This window comes from Manis javanica, chromosome 10 (genome assembly GCF_040802235.1).
Source record: "Manis javanica isolate MJ-LG chromosome 10, MJ_LKY, whole genome shotgun sequence".
NCBI lineage: Eukaryota > Metazoa > Chordata > Mammalia > Pholidota > Manidae > Manis > Manis javanica.
This window is the reverse complement of record NC_133165.1, coordinates 60,875,668-60,893,255: the sequence shown is the minus strand read 5'-3', so window position 1 is coordinate 60,893,255 and position 17,588 is coordinate 60,875,668. Positions and strand designations below refer to the sequence as shown.

The window sequence follows — 17,588 nt, the reverse complement described above, 5'->3', positions numbered from 1 at the left end:
AAGCTCTGAACTTTAATACAGTATGAGTTTAGCAGAATACTTGGTAAATCACTTAAAATATACCTGCTTCATGTGGGAATGCCATCTGTCTGTTTATTGCAGCATTATGAACAACAACCAAGGTATGGAAGCAACCTAAGTGTCCCTCAGGAGATGAATGGATAGAGAAGAGATTGCACATGTGCAAAATACAACACTATTCAGCCATAAGAAGGAAACAGATCCTACCATTTGCATAATACCCTCTAGCTCCTCTAGACGGAGCTAGAGAGTATTATGCTCAGTGAAATAAGCCAGGCGGAGAACGACATATACGAAACGATTGCCCTCATGTGTGGACTATTAAATCAAAGCAAATCTGAAGGATCAACCCAGCAGCGGACTCACAGACTCCAAGAAGCGACTAGCGGTTACCAGAGGGGAGCGGTATGGCAGGGAGAAGAGGATTCAGGGGTATTATGATTGGTGCACCTGGTGTGTGTGGGGTCACGGGGAAACAATGTAGCTCAGAGAAGACAAGAACGGACTCCGTGGCATCCTGCTATGTTGATGGACAGCGATGGCAACGGGGTACAGGGGGGCTTGATAATATGGGTGAAGGTAGTACCCACATTGAAGGTTTCACAAGCAGTGTATATCAATGATACCTTAATGAAAAATAAAAAGGAAAAAAATGTTCATATTATACCAATTGACATTTCTGAAAGACTTCAATGCTTTTCTTTCCCTTTTCCCTTTTCTTTTTCGCTGTCTCGCCAACGGGTGTCCTCCTGAGTACCTTGTGCCGGCGTGGCCGCGCTGGCCGAGCTGGCTGGGGGGTGGGGAACGGCGGCTGGGGGTGCCTGAGCCGTGAGCCCCCGGTTACCATTCGCGCGCCGTCTCCTAGCAACATGGGAGCGCGCGCCGTCAGCGCACAATGCCCACCCGCCTCTAGCCCAGGCGCACAAGCGAAGGCAGGGATTCCAGCGGAGAGTGACGCGGAAGTCGCTCGGCCGCCGGACAGAGCTCGCTGATGTTCCCAAATGGGAGGGGTTTTGAGCAAGCTCTGTCCGCCGCAGGCCGCCGCCGATACCGAGGCCAGGAGCCGGCGCCCGGCCTTCCTCGGAAGCCATGCCGCACTGATAGCTCCGCAAGCCCCGCCCCACCGGCTCCCTCAGCCCGCCGCGGTCGCATTCCCCCTTTAAGACCCACTCGTTTCCTCAGGCCCCCTCGGAGGCCTCATCGCCGATAAGACACGCTGACCCTCCCCAGACCGAGGAGGACTTGACTTTGAAAGTCTTTTCTCCTAAGTGCTAAGTGGGTTCTGTGCCCTTTTCACTTCTTCAAACATCTTGGGGCGCGTCCACCTGCCACCCTTTAGCCTTTCCTATGAGATGTGCTGCCAGAACTGTTCCCATCTTTCAGTGCAGCATAAGAACAAAAAAACCTGAAGGCACAAAACAGCAGCCGACTCACAGAACCCGAGAATGAACTAACAAAGACAAAAGGGAAAGGGACTGGGAACGCTGGGTGGGAAGGGAGGGAGAAGGGGAATAAGGGGAAATAGGATCAGCATACATGATGTAGGCAGGGAGCACGGGGAGCGCAGTACAGCACACAGAGGAGACAAGTAGCGACTCTATAGCATCTCCCTGCGCTGATGGACAGTGACTGTAATGGGGGATGAGGGGGGGGACTTAATAATGGGGGGAGACTAGTAACCGCCGTGTTGCTCATGTAACTGTACCCTAATGAGACCAAAAAAAGGGAAAAATTAAAATTAAAAGGAAAAGAAAAATGACCGAAAAAAAAAGGACCTGAAAGAAGGGAACAGTTCTGGCAGCACATCTCATAGCAAAGGCTAAAGGGAGGCAGGTGGACGCCCACCAAGATGTTGAAGAAGTGAAAAGGACATAGAAGCCACTTAGCACTTAGGAGAAAAGACTTTCTGTTTCCTTCTTATGGCTGAATAGTGTAACATTTTGTATATGTGCAACATCTTCTCTATCCATTCATCTACTGAGGGCCACTTAGGTTGCTTCCATACCTTGGTAGCTGTAAATAGTGCTGCAATAAACAGATAAAACTGAATGCACAAAACAGCAGCGGACTCACAGAACCCGAGAATGTACTCACAAATACTAAAGGGAAGGGGACTGGGAAGTGTTGGTGGGAAGGGAGGGAGAAGGGGAATAAGGGGCATTAGGAACAGAATGCATGATGTAGGCGTGGAGCAGTGGGGGGCAGTACAGCACACAGAGTAGACAATTAGTGACTCTATAGCATCTCCCTGCACTGATGGACAGTGACTGTAATGGGAGCTGAAGGGGGGACCTGATAACGGGGGGAGACTAGTAACCACCGTGTTGCTCATGTAACTGTACCCTAATGATACCAAAAAGAGGTAAAAATTAAAAATAAAACGAATAGAAAAATCACCGAAAAAAAGGAACTGAAATAAGGGAACAGTTGTGGCAGCACATCTCATAGCAAAGGCTAAAAGGAGGCAGGTGGAGGCGCACCAAGATGCTTGAAGAAGTGAAAAAGGCAGAGAACCCACTTAGCCCATGAGAAAAAAAAAACTTTCAAAGTCAAGTCCTCCTCAGTCTGGGGAGGGTCAGCGTGTCTTACCGCCGATGAGGCCTCCGAGGGGACCCGAGGAAACGCGAGGGTACTGAAGGGGGAATGCGATCGCGGCTGGCTGAGGGAACCGGAGGGACGGGGCTTGCGGGGATTGCAGGACGGGCGGGGCTTCCGAGGAAGGCGGGCGCTGGCTCCTGGCCTCCTGAACTTGGGTGGACTGCGGCGGCGGAGCAGAGCTTTCTCAAAACCCCTCCCGTTTGGGAAGATCAGCCACCTCTGTCCAGCGACCCAGCGACTTCCGCGGCTCTCTACGCTAGAATGCCTGCGGTCGCTTGCGTGCCTGGGCTAGAGGCGGGTGGGCATTGTGTGCTGGCGACGCGCGCTCCCAAGTTACTAGGAGACGGCGCGCGAATGGTAACCCGGGGCTCGTGGCTCAGGAAACCCCAGTCCGCGGTACCCCCGCCTCCCCCACCCCCCGCCACCCAGCTCGGCAAGCGAGGCCACCCCGTATCCAGGTACTGAGGAGGACTCCCGTTGGCGAGACAGCGAAATAGAAAAGGGAAAAGTGAAAGAAATGCATTGAAGTCTTTCATAAATGTTAATTGGTATAATATGAACATTGTTTTCCTTTTTATTTTTCATTAAGGTATCATTGATATACACTGCTCCGAAGGTTTCACAAGAAACCTTCAATGTGAGTACTACCTTCACCCATACTATCAAGCCCCTCTGTACCCCATTGCAATCCCCGTCCATCAACATAGCACGATGCCACGGAGTCAGTTCTTGTCTTCTCTGAGCTACGTTGTTTCCCCGTGACCCCACACACAAAAGGTGCACCAATCATAACACCCCTGAATCCTCTTGTCCCTGCGGTAATCCTCCCCTCTTGTAACCTGTAGTCGCTTCTTGGTGTTTGTGAGGCCGCTGCTGTTTTGTTCCTTCAGATTTGCTTTGATTTAATAGTCCGCAAATGAGGGCAATCATTTGGTACAAGACTTTCTCCTCCTGGCTTATTTCACTGAGCATAATGCCCTCTAGCCCCATCCACGTTGTGGCAAATGGTAGGAACTGTTTCCTTCTTATGGCTGAATAGTGGAACATTTTGTATACGGGCAACCTCTTCTCTATCCATTCATCTACTGAGGGCCACTTAGGTTACTTCCATACCTTGGTAGTTGTAAATAGTGCTGCAATAAACAGACAGATGGTATTCGCACATGATGGTGGTGTATCTTAAGTGATTTACACAGTATTCTGCTAAACTCATACTATATTAAAGTTCAGAGCTTTAAGAACTGAAAGGAACATTTGCAACAACGTGGATGGAGCTAGAGGGTATTTTGCTCAGTCAAATATGGAAGACAGAGAAGGACAAGTATCAGATGATTTCACTCATCTGCGGACCATAAGAACACATAAAACTGAATGCACATAACAGCAGCGTACTCACAGAACCCGAGAATGAACTCACAAATACCAAAGGGAAAGGGACTGGGAAGGGTTGGTGGGAAGGGAGGGAGAAGGGGAATAAGGGGCATTAGGATCAGCATACATGATGTAGGCGGGGAGGATGGGGAGGGCAGTACAGCACACAGAGGAGACAAGTAGTGACTCTATAGCATCTCCCTGCGCTGATGGACAATGACTGTAATGGGGGCTGAGAGGGGGGACTTGATAATGGGGGGAGATTAGTAACCGCCGTGTTGCACATGTAACTGTACCCTAGTAAGACCAAAAAAAGGGTAAAAATTAAAAATAAAAGGAATAGAAAAATGACCGAAAAAAAGGAACTGAAAGAAGGGAACAGTTCTGGAAGCACATCTCGTAGCAAAGTTTAAAGGAATGCAGGTGGAGGCGCACCAAGATGCTTGAAGAAGTGAAAAAGGCAGAGAACCCACGTAGCACTTGAGAAAAAAAATACTTTCAAAGTCAAGTCCTCCTCGGTCTGGGGCGGGTCAGCGTGTCTTACCGGCGATGAGGCCTCCGAGGGGACCCGAAGAAACGCGTGGGTACTGAAGGGGAATGCGATCTCTGCGGGCTGAGGGAACCGGCGGGGCGGGGCTTGCGGGGGTTGCAGGATGGGCGGGGCTTCAAGGAAGGCCAGGCGCCGGCTCCTGGCCTCCGGAACGTGGGCGGACATCAGCGGTGGAGCAGAATTTTCTCAAAACATCTCCCGTTTGGGAAGATCAGCCAGCTCTGGCCAGCGGCCGAGCGACTTCCGCGGCTCTCTCCGCTAGAAGGCTGCAGACGCTTGCGTGCCTGGGCTAGAGGCGGGTGGGCATTGTGTGCTGACGGCGCGCGCTCCCAAGTTGCTAGGAGACTGTGTGCCAATGGTAACCAGGGGCTCGCGGCTCAGGAAACCCCAAGCCGCGGTACCCCCGCCACCCCCCCGACCACACGCCACCCAGCTCGGCCAGCGCGGCCACCCCGTATCCAGGTACTGAGGAGGACACCGGTTGGCGAGACAGCGAAAAAAAAAGGGAAAAGGGAAAGAAAAGCATTGAAGTCTTTAATAAATGTTAATTGGTATAGTATGAACATTGTTTTCCTTTTTATTTTTCATTAAGGTATCACTGATATACACTGCTCCGAAGGTTTCACAAGAAACCCTCAATCTGGGTACTACGTTCATCCATACTATCAAGCCCCTCTGTACCCCATTGCCGTCGCTGTCCATCAACATAGCACGATGCCACGGAGTCCGTTCTTGTCTTTTCTGAGCGATATTGTTTCCCCGTGACCCCACACACACCAGGTGCACCAGTCATAATACCCCTGAATCCTCTTCTCACTGCCATACCCCTCCCCTTTTGTAACCGCTTGTTGCTTCTTGGAGTCTGTGAGTCCGCTGCTGTTTTGTCCCTTCAGATTTGCTTTGGTTTAATAGCCCACAAATGACGGTAATCATTTGGTACATGTCGTTCTCCGCCTGGCTTATTTCACTGAGCATAATGCCCTCTAGATCCATCCACGTTGTTGCAAATGGTAGGATCTGTTTCCTTCTTATGGTTGAATAGTGGAACATTTGGTATATGGGCAAACTCTTCTCTATCCATTCATCTACTGAGGGCCCCTTAGGTTGCTTCCATACCTTGGTAGTTGTAAATAGTGCTGCAATAAAGAGACCGATGCTATTCTCACATGATGCTGGTGTATTTTAAGTGATTTACCAAGTATTCTGCAAAACTCATACTGTATTAAAGTTCAGAGCTTTAAGAACTGAAAGAAACATTTGCAACAACGAGGATGGGGCTAGAGGGTATTTTGCTCAGTCAAATATGGAAGACAGGGAAGGACAAGTATCAAATGATTTCACTCATCTGCGGACCATAAGAACAGATAAAACTGAATGCACAGGGCCGCTGCGCAGACCGCCTGGACGCTCGCGGCCGGAAACCCCCTGCACCTCCCGTGTCAGTTTCCCAGAAGGTACCCAAGCGCCTCAGTTTAGGCGGGTCGAGGAGAGGAGCGTGTATGGGCGGAGCCAGGATGGCGGTGTGAGTAGAGCAGTGGAAATCTCCTCCCAAAAACACATAGAGCTATGAAAATATAACAAAGAAAAATCTTCCTAAAATAGAGACCACAGGACACAGGACAACATCCAGACCACATCCACGCCTGCAAGAACCCAGCGCCTTGCGAAGGGGGTAAGATACAAGCCCCGGCCCGGCGGGACCCGAGCGCCCCTCCCCCCAGCTCCCGGCGGGTGGAGAGAAACCGGAGCGGTTTTTTTTTTTTTTTTTTTTTTGCGAGCGCTTTTTGGAAGCCTTAGAGGGACGGGCCCCCGTTGCTGGGGAGGCAGGGTGGTGGGACCGGTGAGCAGGTGCCTGGGAACGGCGACGGAGGACAAAGAATATCCCGCGTTTCTCCCTGCGGGACCCGTGGGCGGGTGCCTGAGGACGGTGCCTGAGGACGGAGGAGGTCGGGCGTTTTTCCCCTTTTTTTTTTTTTCTCTTTTTGGCGAGCGCTTTTTGGAAGCCTTGAAGGGACGGGGACCCCAGTGCTAGAGAGGCAGGGTGGCGGGACTGGTGAGCGGGTGCCTGGGACCGGCACCTGAGGACAAAGAATATCCCACGTTTCTCCCTGTGGGACCGGTGGGTGGGTGCCTGAGACCGGCACCTGAGGACGGAAGAAATTGCGCGTTTTTCCCCTTTTTTTCTCTCTTTTTGGCGAGTGCTTTTTGGAAGCCTTAAAGGGACAGGGACCCTGGTGCTAGGGAGGCAGGGCGGCAGGACTGGTGAGCGGGTGCCTGGGACCAGTGCCTGAGGACAAAGAATATCAAGAGTTCCTTCCCTGCGGGAGCGGTGGATGAGTGCTTTTTGGAAGCCTTGAAAGGACATGGACCCTGGTGCTAGGGAGACAGTGCAGCAGGACCAGTGAGCGGGTGCCTGGGACCGGCACCTGAGGACAAAAAAAAAAAAAAAAAATCGCTTGTTTTTTCCTTTTTTTTTTTTTTTTTTCTTTCTTTCTGTTCCCTCTCTCATTGTTGCTGTTGTTGTTTTGGTTTGGAGAGTGCTTTTTGGAAGTCTTAAAGGGGCAGGACAGGTCACTTAGACCAGAGGCAGGGAATCTGGGGATCTCTGGGCACTCTAACCCCCTGGGCAGCAGGGAGCACAGAGGCCCCTTACGGAGATAAATAGCCTCCTGGCCGCTCCCCCTCCAACGGGGCTCCACCATTTTGGAGGAACAGCCCTAGCCAGGCAAAGCCCACAGCAACAGCGGAGATAAACCCCAAAGCAACTGGGCGGGAAGCAGAAGCCCTGTCTGCACACAGCTGCCCAGCACAAGCCACTAGAGGTCGCTATTCTCCCAGGAGAAGGCCACAAACCAACAAGAAGGGAAGCTTTTCCAGCGGTCACTTGTACCAGATCTGCAAACTATCTCTATCACCATGAAAAGGCAAAACTACAGGCGGACAAAGATCACAGAGACAAAACCTGAGAGGGAGACAGACCTAACCAGTGCTCCTGAAAAAGAATTCAAAATAAAAATCATGAATATGCTGACAGAGATGCAGAGAAAAATGCAAGAGCAATGGGATGAGATGCAGAGAAAAATGCAAGAGCAATGGGATGAAGTCCAGAGGGAGATCACAGATGTCAGGAAGGAGATCACAGAAGTGAAACAATCCCTGGAAGGATTTATAAGCAGAATGGATAAGATGCAAGAGGCCATTGAAGGAATAGAAGCCAGAGAACAGGAACATATAGAAGCAGACATAGAGAGAGATAAAAGGATCTCCAGGAATGAAACAACACTAAGAGAAATATGTGACCAATACAAAAGGAATAACATTCGTATTATAGGGATACCAGAAGAGGAAGAAAGAGGAAAAGGGATAGAAAGCGTCTTTGAAGAAATAATTGCTGAAAACTTCCCCAAACTCGGGGAGGAAATAATCGAACAGACCATGGAATTACACAGAACCCCCAACAGAAAGGATCCAAGGAGGACAACACCAAGACACATAGTAATTAAAATGGCAAGGATCAAGGACAAGGAAAGAGTTTTAAAGGCAGCTAGAGAGAAAAAGGTCACATATAAAGGAAAACCAATCAGGCTAACATCAGACTTCTCAACAGAAACCCTACAGGCCAGAAGAGAATGGCATGATATACTTAATGCAATGAAACAGAAGGGCCTTGAACCAAGGATACTGTATCCAGCACGACTATCATTTAAATATGATGGTGGGATCAAACAATTCCCAGACAAGCAAAAGCTGAGGGAATTTGCTTCCCACAAACCACCTCTACAGGGCATCCTACAGGGACTGCTCTAGATGGGAGCACCCCTAAAAAGAGCACAGAACAAAACACACAACATATGAAGAATGAAGGAGGCGGAATAAGAAGGGAGAGAAGAAAAGAATCTCCAGACAGTGTATATAACAGCTCAATAAGCGAGCTAAGTTAGGCAGTAAGATACTAAAGAAGCTAACCTTGAACCTTTGGTAACCACGAATCTAAAGCCTGAAATGGCAATGAGTACATATCTCTCAATAGTCACCCTAAATGTAAATGGACTTAATGCACCAATCAAAAGACATAGAGTAATAGAATGGATAAAAAAGCAAGACCCATCTATATGCTGCTTACAAGAAACTCACCTTAAACCCAAAGATAAGCATAGACAAAAAGTCAAGGGATGGAAAAACATATTTCAGGCAAACAACAGTGAGAAGAAAGCAGGGGTTGCAGTACTAATATCAGACAAAATAGACTTCAAAACAAAGAAAGTAACAAGAGATAAAGACGGACACTACATAATGATAAAGGGCTCAGTCCAACAAGAGGATATAACCATTCTAAATATATATGCACCCAATACAGGAGCACCAGCATATGTGAAGCAAATACTAACAGAACTAAAGAGGGAAATAGACTGCAATGCATTCATTGTAGGAGACTTCAACACACCACTCACCCCAAAGGATAGATCCACCGGGCAGAAAATAAGTAAAGACACACAGGCACTGAACAACAGATAGAACAGATGGACCTAATAGACATCTATAGAACTCTACATCCAAAAGCAACAGGATATACATTCTTCTCAAGTGCACATGGAACATTCTCCAGAATAGACCACATACTAGCTCACAAAAAGAACCTCAGTAAATTCCAAAATATTGAAATTCTACCAACCAATTTTTCAGACCACAAAGGTATGAAAGTAGAAATAAATTCTACAAAGAAAACAAAAAGGCTCACAAACACATGGAGGCTTAACAACATGCTACTAAATAATCAATGGATCAATGAACAAATCAAAATAGAGATCAAGGAATATATAGAAACAAATGACAACAACAACACTAAGCCCCAACTTCTGTGGGATACAGCGAAAGCAGTCTTAAGAGGAAAGTATATAGCAATCCAGGCACACTTGAAGAAGGAAGAACAATTCCAAATGAATAGTCTAACATCACAATTATTAAAACTGGGAAAAGAAGAACAAATGAGGCCTAAAGTCAGCAGAAGGAGGGACATAATAAAGATCAGAGTAGAAATAAACAAAATTGAGAAGAATAAAACAATAGCAAAAATCAACGAAACCCAGAGCTGGTTCTTTGAGAAAATAAACAAAATAGATAAGCCTCTAGCCCAACTTATTAAGAGAAAAAGAGAGTCAATACAAATCAACATAATCAGAAATGAGAATGGAAAAATCACGACAGACTCCACAGAAATACAAAGAATTATTAAAGACTACTATGAAAACCTATATGCCAACAAGCTGGAAAACCTAGAAGAAATGGACAACTTCCTAGAAAAATACAACCTCCCAAGACTGACCAAGGAAGAAACACAAAAGTTAAACAAACCAATTACAAGCAAAGAAATTGAAACAGTAATCAAAAAACTACCCAAGAACAAAACCCCGGGGCCGGACGGATTTACCTCGGAATTTTATCAGACACACAGAGAAGATATAATACCCATTCTCCTTAAAGTGTTCCACAAAATAGAAAAAGAGGGAATACTCCCAAACTCATTCTATGAAGCCAACATCACCCTAATACCAAAACCAGGAAAAGACCCCACCAAAGAAGAAAATTACAAACCAATATCCCTGATGAATGTAGATGCAAAAATACTCAATAAAATATTAGCAAACAGAATTCAACAGTATATCAAAAGGATCATACACCATGACCAAGTGGGGTTCATCCCAGGGATGCAAGGATGGTACAACATTCGAAAATCCATCAACATCATCCACCACATCAACAAAAAGAAAGACAAAAACCACATGATCATCTCCATAGATGCTGAAAAAGCATTTGACAAAATTCAACATCCATTCATGATAAAAACTCTTAGCAAAATGGGAATAGAGGGCAAGTACCTCAACATAATAAAGGCCATATATGATAAACCCACAGCCAGCATTATACTGACCAGCGAGAAGCTGAAAGCATTTCCACTGAGATCGGGAACCAGACAGGGATGCCCACTCTCCCCACTGTTATTTAACATAGTACTGGAGGTCCTAGCCACGGCAATCAGACAAAACAAAGAAATACAAGGAATCCAGATTGGTAAAGAAGAAGTTAAACTGTCACTATTTGCAGATGATATGATACTGTACATAAAAAACCCTAAAGACTCCACTCCAAAACTACTAGAACTGATATCGGATACAAAATTAACACACAGAAATCTGTAGCTTTCCTATACACTAACAATGAATCAATAGAAAGAGAAATCAGGAAAACAATTCCATTCACCATTGCATCAAAAAGAATAAAATACCTAGGAATAAACCTAACCAAAGAAGTGAAAGACTTATACTCTGAAAATTACAAGTCACTCTTAAGAGAAATTAAAGGGGACACTAATAAATGGAAACTCATCCCATGCTCATGGCCATCCTGCCCAAAGCAATATACAGATTTGATGCAATCCCTCTGAAATTACCAGCAACATTCTTCAATGAATTGGAACAAATAGTTCAAAAATTCATATGGAAACACCAAAGACCCCGAATAGCCAAAGCAATCCTGAAAAAGAAGAATAAAGTAGGGGGGATCTCACTCCCCAACTTCAAGCTCTATTACAAAGCCATAGTAATAAAGACAATTTGGTACTGGCACAAGAACAGAGCCACAGACCAGTGGAACAGATTAGAGACCCCAGAAATTAACCCAAACATATATGGTCAATTAATATTTGATAAAGGAGCCATGGACATACAATGGCAAAATAACAGAATCTTCAACAGATGGTGCTGGCAAAACTGGACAGCTACATGTAGGAGAATGAAACTGGACCATTGTCTAACCCCATATACAAAGGTAAACTCAAAATGGATCAAAGAACTGAATGTAAGTCATGAAACCATTAAACTCTTGGAAAAAAACATAGGCAAAAACCTCTTAGACATAAACATGAGTGACCTCTTCTTGAACATATCTCCCCGGGCAAGGAAAACAACAGCAAAAATGAGCAAGTGGGACTACATTAAGCTGAAAAGCTTCTGTACAGCTAAAGACACCATCAATAGAACAAAAAGGAACCCTACAGTATGGGAGAATATATTTGAAAATGACAGATCCGATTAAGGCTTGACGTCCAAAATATATAAAGAGCTCACATGCCTCAACAAACAAAAAACAAATAACCCAATTAAAAAATGGGCAGAAGAACTGAACAGACAGTTCTCTAAAAAAGAAATACAGATGGCCAAGAGACACATGAAAAGATGCTCCACATCGCTAATTATCAGAGAAATGCAAATTAAAACTACAATGAGGTATCACCTCACACCAGTAAGGATAGCTGCCATCCAAAAGACAAACAACAACAAATGTTGGCGAGGCTGTGGAGAAAGGGGAACCCTCCTACACTGCTGGTGGGAATGTAAATTAGTTCAACCATTGTGGAAAGCAGTATGGAGGTTCATCAAAATGCTCAAAACAGACCTACCATTTGACCCAGGAATTCCACTCCTAGGAATTTACCCTAAGAACGCAGCAATCAAGTTTGAGAAAGACAGATGCACCCCTATGTTTATCACAGCACTATTTACAATAGCCAAGAATTGGAAGCAACCTAAATGTCCATCGGTAGATGAATGGATAAAGAAGATGTGGTACATATACACAATCGAATACTACTCAGCCATAAGAAGTGGAAAAATCCAACCATTTGCAGCAACATGGATGGAGCTGGAGAGTATTATGCTCAGTGAAATAAGCCAAGTGGAGAAAGAGAAATACCAAATGATTTCACTCATCTGAGGAGTATAGGAACAAAGGAAAAACTGAAGGAACAAAACAGCAGCGGAATTACAGAACCCAAAAATGGACTAACAGGTACCAAAGGGAAAGGAACTGGGGAGGATGGGTGGGCAGGGAGGGATAAGGGGGGGGAAGAAGGGGGTTATTAAGATTAGCATGCATGGGGGGGAGGGAGAAAGGGGAGGGTGGGCTGCACAACACAGAGAGGACAAGTAGTGACTCTACAACATTTTGCTAAGCTGATGGACAGTAACCGTAATGTGGTTGTTAGGGGGGACCTGATATAGGGGAGAGCATAGTAAACATAGTATTCTTCATGTAAGTGTAGATTAAAAATTTAAAAAAAAAAAAAAAAGAAAGAAAGAAAAGGGGGATTACTCCTTAACAGGATAAAACTATTGGTAAATCTAAGATCAACGCATGCTTTAAATATCCTTAATGTTGATCACTTAAAGGGTGTCAGATGATCAGCTATGGAGGTACTCTTTTCTGATAATATTCCTTTCTCTTAATTTAAAAAAAAAAAAAAGCAGTTACTGTGTGCTGACCTCCAATGAGTTCTGCACAGTGGTATAGAGGGCATGTCAAAGTGTGGGCAAAGGGTCTGTTTGTTTCTACGCAGAAGATCAAGGCCTAGCTTGGATACCCAGAAAATGAACTAAGATACGATATGAGGAGGAGCTTCCGGCATTAGCACTCTCTGGAGGACTTGTGCCGGGGGATGATCATCCAAAAGCCTCCACAGGGATCCGTACGATGCTGCGGTTGTGGCTGCATCCAGCCCACCGTCTCCTGGACTTGCCATAAGAATGAGGAGGGAGATGTCTAGGCTGGCATGTGCATACAGTGAGACAACGAATTTGACCGGATCTGTACTGTTGGAACTCAACCAGGAGTTGGGAGGGGTGCAAGTTGTAGCACTCCAAAATCTCATGACTATAGACTATCTATGGTTAAAGGAACATATGGGATGTGAACAGATCCCAGAAATGGGCTGCTTTAATTTGTCTGATGGTTCAAGTACAGTTGGACAATATCCATCATATCATAGATAAATTTTCACAAATGCCTAGGGTGCCTAAATGGTTTTCTTGGCTTCACTGGAGATGGATGGTAATTATAGATTTGCTTTGTTTATGTCACCGTATTCCTATTATGTTAATATGTGTGTGCAAATTAGTTAGTAGTTTAAAACCTATACATACTTAAGGTACTATACAAGAAGATATGTCAAAGAAATAATCAATCCTCCCAAGTTTCCTTCATATGCTACATCTATAGCTTTTCTTCTTTCTTCCTAATTACAACCCTTAAATAGAATTCGTGCCTCATATCGAATTTACCGAGTATTATAATTCCTCCAGGTGGTAAAGATACCTCGAGACAAGTGCTGGGCAGAGAAGCCACAGGGCATAAATCTGCAAAGAAGTAAAAAGCTAACCTTTGCAAACAATATGGCTTCTCTCTCACTTACCAACTTTACATTTCCCTGTATGGCCCCGGAAGATGACTGGTTAGCCAGAGACGGGTAAGATTCCTCAATGGAGGAACAACCTAAGACAGGCACAGTTGCAGGGGGGCCATCAGGTGAGAATTTGGGGATCAACAGAGGTGAGGCTCAGAACCTCACCCCCCCTGCTTTGAGAGAAATCTTCTGCATCCGTGTATGTCTTGCTGCCCTTGTCTAGCCTGGATTAATACTTGGTCCATAGGCACACACCTGATCATCTGATCATCTACATTTGCCCTCTTACAGCACTAAACTATGTTTTCTACCTTTATCTTGCATCTACCTACCACTTCAGCATTTTACTAAAAATAAAAATAATAATAATAATAGGAGAAATGTGGGATCAACATATAAATCAAGTACAAAATCAAACAAATATTCATATTTGACCTGATTGTTTATAGGTCATATTTCATGATCAAAACCGAAAGTTTCTGTAATGACTGCCCTTGTACTGTTCACCATGTAAGAATTTATTCACTATGTAAGAATTCGTTCACCATGTAAGAACTTATTCGTTATGCTTCAGAAGATTGGAGACTGACGAGAATTAGGCTTGAGATGGATTAATGATTGTACATTGAGCTTTGACCCCCCTATACTGAATTTTATTGTTGTTAACAACCATTTGATCAATAAATATGAGATGCCCTCTCAAAAAAAAAAAAAAAAAAAACTGAATGCGCAAAACAGCAGCCGACTCACAGAACGCGAGAATGAACTCACAAATACCAAAGGGAAAGGGACTGGGAAGGGTTGGTGGGAAGGGAGGGAGAAGGGGAATAAGGGGCATTAGGATCAGCATACATGATGTAGGCGGGGAGCAGGGGGAGGGCAGCACAGCACACAGGGTAGACAAGAAGTGACTCTATAGCATCTCCCTGCGCTGATGGTCAGGGACTGTAATGGCGGCTGAGGGGTGGACTTGATAATGGGAGGAGACTAGTAACCGCCGTGTTGCTCATGTAACTGTACCTTAATAAGACCAAAAAAAGGTGAAAATTAAAAATAAAAGGAATAGAAAAATGACCGAAAAAAAGGAACTGAAAGAAGGGAACAGTTCTGCCAGCACATCTCATAGCGAAGTCTAAAGGGAGGCGGGTGGAGGCGCACCAAGATGCTGGAAGGAGTGAAAAAGGCAGAGAACCCACTTAGCACTTGAGAAAAAAAAACTTTCAAAGTCAAGTCCTCCTCGGTCGGGGGAGGGTCAGCGTGTCTTACTGGCGATGAGGCCTCCGAGGGGACCCGAGGAAACGCGAGGGTACTGAAGGGGGTATGCGATCGCGGCGGGATGAGGGAACCGGCGGGGCGGGGATTGCGGGGTTTGCAGGACGGGCGGGGCTTCCGAGGAAGGCCGGGCGCCGGCTCCTGGCCTCCGGAACGTGGGCGGACTGCGGCGGCCGAGCAGAGCTTTCTCAAAACCCCTCCCGTTTGGGAAGATCAGCAAGCTCTGGCCAGAGGCCGAGCGACTTCCGCGTCACTCTCCGCTAGAATGCCTGCGGTCGCTTGCGTGCCTGGGCTAGAGCCGGGTGGGCATTGTGTGCTGTTGGCACGGGCTCCCAAGTTCCTAGGAGACGGCGTGCGAATGTTAACCCGGGGCTCACGGCTCAGGAAACCCCAGGTCGCGGTGCCCCCCCCCCCCACCATTACGCAGCTCGGCCAGCACGGACACCCCGGCTCCAGGTACTGAGGAGGACACCCGTTGGCGAGACAGCGAAAAAGAAAAGGGAAAAGGGAAAGAAAAGCATTGAAGTCTTTCATAAATGTTAATTGGTATAATATGAACATTTTTTTCCTTTTTATTTTTCATTAAGGTATCGTTGATATACACTGCTCTGAAGGTTTCACAACAAAAACAATGTGGGTTCTATATTCACCCATATTATTTAGGCCGCCCATACCCCATTGCTGGCCGCTGTCAATCAGCGTAGCTGGATGCCAGTAAGTCCTTGTTGTCATCTCTGAGCTGCATTGTCTTCCCAATGACACCACACACACCATGTGCACCAATCAGAATTCCCCTGAATCCTCTTTTCCCTTTCATGCCCCTTCCCTTTGGTATTCGCTAGTCGCTTCTTGGAGTCTCTGAGCCTGTTGCTGTTTTGTTCCTTAAGATTTGCTTTGTATTCATAGTCCACAAATGAGAGAAATCATTTGGTACTTGTCTTTCTCCGCCTGTCTTATTTCACTGAGCGTAATACCCTCTAGCTCCCTCCATGTTGTTGAAATGGTAGGATTTGCTTCCTTCTTATGGCTGAAGAGTGTAACATTTTGTATATGTGTTCCACCTCTTCTCTATCCATTCATCTCCTGATGTACACTTAGATTGCTTTCATATCTTGGCTGTTGTAAATAGTGCTGCAATAAACAGACAGATGGGATTCTCTCCTGAAGCAGGCATATTTTAAGTGATTTACCAAGTATCTGCTAAACCCATTCTGTATTAAAGTTCAGAGCTTTAAGAACAGAAAGAAGGATTCTCAACAACATGGATGGGGCTAGAGGGTATTATGCTCAGTGAAACATGCCAGTTAGAGAAGGACAAGTATCAAATGATTTCACTCATCTATGGAGCATAAGAACAGAGATAAAACTGAAGACAAAAAACAGCAGCAGCCTCACAAAACCCGAGAATGCACTAACAGATACCAAAGGGAAAGGAACTGGTAAGTGAGTGAGAAGGGAAATAAGGGGCATTAGGATCAGCATACCGGATGTAAAGGGGTGGGCTCGGGGAGGGCAGTACAGCACACAGTGAAGACAAGTAGTGACTCTAGCATCTCACTACGCTGATGGACAGTGAGTGTAATGGGGGATGAGGGGGGAATTGGTAATGGGGGTAGTCTAGTAACCACAGTGTTGCTCATGATACCAGAAAAGATAAAAATTAATAATAAAGCGAATAGAAAAATGACCCAAGAAAAGGAACTGAAAGAAGGGAACAGTTCTGGCAGCACATTTCATAGGAAAGGCTAAAGGGAGGCTCGTGGACGCGCACCAAGGTGTTTGAAGAGGTGAAAAGGGCACAGAACATACTTAGGACTTAAGAAAAAGAAACTTTCAAAGTCAAGTCCTCCTCCGTCTGGGGAGCGTCAGCGTGTCCTACCTGCAATGAGCCCTCCGAGGGGACCCGAAGAAACGAGGTGGAACTGAAGGAATGCGATCGCGGCGGGCCGAGGGAGGCGGCTGGGCGGGGCTTGCCGGGCGGGCGGGGCTTCCGTGGAAGGCCGTGCGCCGGCTCCTGGCCTCCGGAACGGGGGTGGGCTGCGGTGAACGGAGCTTGAACAAAACCCCTCCAATTTAGAAAAATCAGCGAGCTCTGTCTGGCGTCGAGCGGCTTCCATGGCTCTCTCTGCCAGACGCTCTCCCTTCGCCAGCGCGCCTTGGCTAGAGGCGGGCGGGCTTTTTGCGCTGGCGGCGCGCGCTCCGAAGTTGCCAGGAGACGGCGCGTGAATGGCAGCTCGGGCCTCGCAGCTCAGGCCCCGCCATGGCCACAGAGCTCCCTCCAGCCAGCTCGAGAGCGCGGCCGCCGCGGGCACCAGGTACTCAGTACGAGACCCGTTGGCGAGAAAACAAAAAAGAAAAAGGAAAAGGGAAAGAAAAGCATTGAAGTGTTTCATAAATACCAATTGGCATAATATGAACGTTTTTCTTTTTTTATTTTTAATTAAGGTTTCATTGATATACACTGCTCTGAAGTTTTCACAAGAGAAACAATGTGGGTACTACATTCACCCATATTATTGAGTCCCCCCATATCCCTTTGCC

The 17,588-nt window shown here is 46.2% G+C and overlaps 1 long non-coding RNA gene across 1 annotated transcript in view; it reads right to left on the bottom strand.

The window, feature by feature from the left end:
• LOC140843741 (uncharacterized) overlaps positions 1–17,211 on the bottom strand; it is a 124,256-nt gene extending 107,045 nt beyond the window's left edge. The window contains exon 1 of the long non-coding RNA XR_012121755.1: positions 16,927–17,211. This is a non-coding gene — a long non-coding RNA (uncharacterized lncRNA). The remainder of the gene's footprint in view (positions 1–16,926) is intronic.
• Between the last annotated feature and the right edge of the window lie 377 nt (positions 17,212–17,588).